This window comes from Phyllobates terribilis, unplaced genomic scaffold (assembly GCF_046119375.1).
Source record: "Phyllobates terribilis strain yellow unplaced genomic scaffold, ASM4611937v1 Scaffold_310__1_contigs__length_2243716, whole genome shotgun sequence".
Classification (NCBI taxonomy): Eukaryota; Metazoa; Chordata; class Amphibia; order Anura; family Dendrobatidae; genus Phyllobates; species Phyllobates terribilis.
The window spans coordinates 278,483-284,718 of NW_027363070.1; positions in this window are offsets into that span (position 1 = coordinate 278,483).

Consider the following 6,236-nt stretch of genomic DNA (forward strand, 5'->3'; position numbering starts at 1 on the left):
TGCACGCCTTCCGATCTGAGAGCCCTAGCGCTACAGGCAACACACATGAAGGAGATCCAAAGAGGAGTCTCCAGATTTAAAAAAATTAAAGGCAGACACCACCAAAGTGGCATCAATTTCACCAGAGTAAAAATAGTATAATGGGGACCGACACCTCTTCCACTACAGGAAACCCAGCAGATGGAAACCCAACTTGGAGTCTCCATGTTTTGAAAAAATAGGGGCAGACACCAACAAAGTGACATCAATTTCACCAAAGTAGAAATAGTATAATGGGGACCTACTGCCCTTGCACTACAGGAAACACACCAGATGGACACTAGAGATGAGGAAACTTTCAAAGTTCGGTTCTGCTTGGCGAACTTCCCGATGTTCGCTGAATGGTTCGCCGAGCAAATCCGAATCCCATTGCATTCAATGAAAGGTAAAACCAAAAGCATACACAACACCTTCAAAGGGACCCAAAAGCTGCCAAAACAGCTCAAATTAGCTGCAGACACCAGGAAAAGTGACATCAATTGACCCACAGTACAAATAGTATAATTATTATTATTTATTATTACAGCGCCATTTATTCCATGGCGCTTTACATGTGAAAAGGGCTATACATAGCAAACAACAAGTACAATAATCTTGAACAAAAAAAAGAGTCACCGACTGGTACAAGAGGAGAGCGGACCATGCAAGCGAAGGCTCACAAACAATCTACTAGGAATGGGTGAGGATACAGAAGGTGAGGGTAGAGATGGTCGTGCAGCGATATGGTGGAGCGAGGATTACTGCAAGTTGTACGCTTGTCCGAAGAGGTAAGTCTTCAGGTTCCTTTTGAAGGTGTTCACGGTAGGCGAGAGTCTCATGTATGTTGGGGTTGAGAGTTCCAGAGTAGCAGAGATGCACAGGAGAAATCTTGTATGCGATTGTGGGAAGAGGAGATAAGAGGGGAGCAGAGAAGGAGATCCTGTGAGGAACGGAGGTTGTGTGCAGGTAAGCACTGGGAGACTAGGTCAGAGATGTATGGAAGAGACAGATTTTGGATGGCTTTGTAAGCCAAAGTTAGGGTTTTGAACTGGAGTCTTTGGGCAACAGGGAGCCAGTACAGGGATTGACAGGTGGATAAGTCGGCCAGCAGAGTTTAGGATAGATTGGAGGGGTGCAAGAGTTTTAGAAGTGAGGCCACAGAGCAGGAGCTTGTAGTAGTTGAGGTGGGAGATAATGAGGGCGTGCACTAGTGCTTTTGCAGATTCATGGTTGAGGAATGTGCAGATCAGAGAGATATTTTGGAGTTGGAGTCGGCAGGAAGTGGAAAGTGCTTGGATCTCAGGTTTGAAAGAGAGATCAGAGTCAAGTTTGTAGGACTGGGGAGAGTGGGTAGCCATTGACTTTGATGGATAGGTCAGCTGAAGGGGTTGAATGAGATGGTGGAAAGATAATTGTGACATGCAGAAGCAGGGCTGTTGCTTCCAAAGCATCCAGCAACTGTTACAAATAACACAAGCACAGGAGACAGGAAGTGTTGTGCTTCAGAAGCATCCAGCAACTAGAGGGCTTAACACGGTCACAGGAGACAGGGAGTGTTTTAGCAGAGCCCCAGGGGGACTGTGGTGAACTTGTTATTGTAGTCTGGCTCAAGCCGAAGAGAGAGGTGGTGTGTATCTGACAGAAGGCAACTAAACAGGATTGAAGAGAAGACTGAAGGCAGATGAGAGGGGTGTCGGTACAGGGGTAGCACTGCTGCAGCAAGGCATGTCCCCTGAAAGCCGGAGGAGTGTCAGCTCCAGTAAGGGGGCAAATAGGAGAGCAGGGCAAGTCAGGCAGGTGCTGGTAGTGGGGGACTCAATTATTAGGGGAACAGATAGGGCAATCTGTCACAAAGACAGGGATCGTCGAACAGTGTGCTGCCTACCTGGCGCTCGAGTCCGGCACATCGCTGATCGGGTTGACAGATTACTGGGAGGGGCTGGTGAGGACCCAGCGGTCATGGTGCACATTGGCACAAATGACAAAGTTAGAGGTAGGTGGAAGGTCCTTAAAGATGATTTCAGGGAATTAGGCTGCAAGCTTAGAGCAAGGACCTCCAAGGTGGTATTCTCGGAAATACTACCTGTACCATGTGCCACGCCAGAGAGGCAACGGGAGATTAGGGAGAAAAATAAGTGGCTCAAGAACTGGTGTAGGAAGGAGGGATTTGGGTTCCTGGAGAACTGGGCCGACTACGCTAGGGAACGGCTGCACCTCAATGGGGAGGGTGCAGCTGTGCTGGGGAGAAAATGGCTAGAAGGTTGGAGGAGTGATTAAACTAGGGATTGGGGGGAGGGTGTTCATTTTATAGCTGGGGAAGATAGTGCAGAGAATGACCTGGGCACAAATAAAGAAATTGGGGGTGGGGTTAGAACAGTCAATAAAGTAAGAAGGAATAGAGGTACAGAGAGATACATAAAATGCATGTACACTAATGCCAGAAGCCTCACCAACAAAATGGAGGAATTAGAATTAATTTTGTTGGAAAATAATTATGACATGGTAGGGATATCTGAGACGTGGCTGGACGAGAGCCATGACTGGGCAGTTAACTTACAGGGCTATAGTCTGTTCTGAAATGACCGTACAAACAAGCGAGGGGGGTGTGTGTTTATATGTAAAATCATCCTTAAAACCCATCTTGCGGGAGAATATATGTGAATATAATGAAAATGTAGAGTCCCTGTGGGTGGAGATAAGGGGAAGGGGAAAAAATAATAAATTACTGATAGGGGTTTCTTATAATCTCCAAAAATAATGGAAGCAGTGGAGAATATCCTTGTAAAGCAAATAGATGAAGTAGCGACTCAAGGAGAACTCATTATTATGGGGGACTTCAACTACCCTGAAATACATTGGGGGACAGAAACCTGTAGTTCAAGCAAAGGTAATAGGTTTTTGACTACTATGAGAGACAATTACCTTTCACAACTGGTTCAGGAACAAACAAGAAGGGGGGCACTGCTAGACCTAATATTTACCAACAAGCCAGACCGCATATCAAATATACGAGTTGGGGGTCACTTGGGTAATAGTGATTACAAAATAATAAGTTTTCATGTAAACTTTAATAGGATGGGTAGTAGAGGGGTTACAAGGACACTAAACTTCAGGAAGGCAAATTTCCAACGGTTGAGAGATGATCTTAGTGCAATATACTGGGACGATATCCTGAGACATAAAGCTACACAAAGCAAATGGGAGACATTTATTAGCATCCTGAATAGGACCGTTGCACAATGTATACCCTATGGGAATAAACATGCTAGAAATAGGAGGAAACCACTATGGCTAAATAGAGCTGTAAGGGGCGCAATAAGTGACAAAAAGAAAGCATTTAGAGAACTAAAGCTAGTAGGTAGTGATGAGGCATTAAATAAATATAGAAAATTAAATAAATTCTGTAAAAACCAAATCAAGGCAGCAAAGATTGAGACAGAGAGAATCATTGCCAGATAAAGTAAAAATAATCCCAAAATATTCTTTAACTACACAAATAGTAAAAAACTAAAAAATGATAGTGTTGGTCCCCTTAAAAATAGTCTGGGTGAAATGGTGGATGAGGATGAGGAAAAAGCCAATATGCTAAATGATTTTTTTCAACCGTATTTACACAAGAAAATCGCATGACAGAAAACATGATCAGTGATAACAAAAATTCTCCATTAAATGTCACTTGCTTAACCCAGCAGGAAGTACGGCGGCGTCTAAAAATCACTAAAGTTGACAAATCCCCGGGCCCGGATGGGATACACCCACGAGATTTGCAGGAATTAAGTAACGTCATAGATAGACCATTATTTTTAATCTTTAAAGATTCCATAATAACAGGGTCTGTACCACAGGACTGGCGTATAGCAAATGTGGTGCCAATATTCAAAAAGGGGACAAAAACTGAACTTGGAAGTTATAGGCCAGTAAGCTTAACCTCTACTGTGTCTAAAATCCTGGAGGGTTTCCTAAGAGATGCTATACTAGAGTATCTGAGGAGGAATAACTTCATGACCCAATATCAACATGGGTTTACGAGGGACCGTTCCTGTCAAACTAATTTGATCAGTTTTTATGAGGAGGCAAGTTCCGGACTGGACCAAGGAAATGAAGTGAATGTTGTGTATATGGACTTTTCAAAAGCTTTTGATACAGTTCCACACAAAAGATTGATACATAAAATGAGAACAATGGGGATAGGGGAAAATATATGTAAGTGGGTTAAGAATTGGCTCAGTGATAGGAAACAAAGGGTGGTTATTAATGGAACGCACTCAGACTGGGTCTCAGTTAACAGTGGGGTACCACAGGGGTCAGTATTGGGCCCCCTTCTTTTTAACATATTTATTAATGACTTTTTAGGGGGCATACAGAGTAATATTTCAATATTTGCAGATGACACTAAACTCTGCAGGGTAATCAATACAGAGGAGGGTAATTTTATATTACAGGAGGATCTGTGTAAACTAGAACCTTGGGCTGATAAATGGCAAATGAGCTTTAATGGGGATAAATGTAAGGTAATGCACTGGGACAGAGGAAATAAATTGTATAATTATATGCTTAATTGAAAAACACTGTGCAAAACTGGAACTGAAAAAGACCTGGGTGTATTGGTGGACGACAAGCTCACGTTTAGTGGCCAGTGTCAGGCAGCTGCTGCAAAGGCAAATAAAATAATGGGATGTGTAGCACCCTGAGGATTCGGCTGCTACAGGGGTATTGCACCTCAACCCAGAGGTGTGATATTCCACTCCCGGGTAAGGATGGAGTGTGGAACTGAGCTCGGTAGGCTGCATGCACTACACACATCCCATTTCCGAGGAACAGGCCGACGGTACTCCCACTTAGAAATGTGCAGGTACGACCGAGTCTGTTCCTGGCTGGAGTGGGAGGGGGGTGGTACATCCCAAGTAGTGTAGGGGCAGATAGGGGGAGCAGCCTGGGTAAAGATAGGAGCTCATTGGGTGCTGGTCACCTGAGCTCACACATAGAGGGTGTATATAAGGTGGGCACCAACTAAGATCAGGGTCAGATGCAGAGAACAAGACAGCTGCAGAGGAGCAGACAGCAAGCAGAGAGGAAGTCAGCCTGCAGCAAGAGAGAGACCCTGAGTGAGAGAGAGAGGAGAAAAGAGAGAGACCCAGAGCACAGAAGAGAGGACCCAAGAACCCAAATTAAAGCACCGGGTGAGGAGTCGGCACAGGGTACCGGAACCCAAGCTGGTGGGGGCAGAAAACACACCCTAGCCAGAGACCGGAGGCCGTGGGCAGCATCTGCCACGGCCACCCATCACATCCACCCCGAAGGCACACCACATGAAGGGTCAGGGAACCCAAGGCCAAGGGTGTCCCAACAGAAGGCCCGAGGGAGCTGGACCTAGGTGGATCACTGGTGGGGACGGCCAGAGAACGGGACAGAAAGAGAGCTCAGGGCCACGCTCCGGACTTGTTTGGGGGTTGGCTGGATCCAGGACCTGGTGGACGCAGCACGGCTCGGGTGGTCACTAGCAGCTGGAGTGACCAGTACAACATCTGCAGTAAGTAAACACCCTTAACTGCACAACCCGACTCTGTCTTCATTGCCGTCTGCACTGCACCACCACAACCCCCATCCTCTGCACCTGTCCTCCCTGAGGCTATACCCCACCCGTTGGGGGTTATACCATCACAAGCTGCACCTACACCATCAGCCTCAGCGGACCCTGCTGCAGCGGCGGCCATAGTGACCGCAACACAACGGGTGGCGTAGTCGACATTAAGAACTTAATAACATCTGTAGGACTGCCACATAACACTGAGCTTGACGCCCTGGGCACGGGGCCGGGTCACAGCCGCTCGGAGACTACAACCCCCCCATCTGATCCGGTGCCGGGTATTCTCCTCAAAAAGGAATATGTCCCAGGGGGCGCGTCAACTTTGGCGTAGTCGGCAGGATTACGTGCCCGCAACACCCGGGTACTGCGTGCCTGAAGAAAAGTGCAAGTTTACCTCAGAAAGAAGTCTTCCGCCGGTTCCGGAGGGTCCCCGCCATCGGACTCCGTCACAGATCGATTCCCGCCGGTTGTCCGCCATTAACAGCTTTTTCCCGCCATCTGCAGAGTTTCCCGCCACTGGGAGACGATTCCCGCCATTTCCAAAGGTTTCCCGCCTTGTCAGAGCGGACGCCATTATGGGCGTGCCAGAGGATGGCGAGAGGCCACCTCCCATCGTGGGCCAGGACCGAAA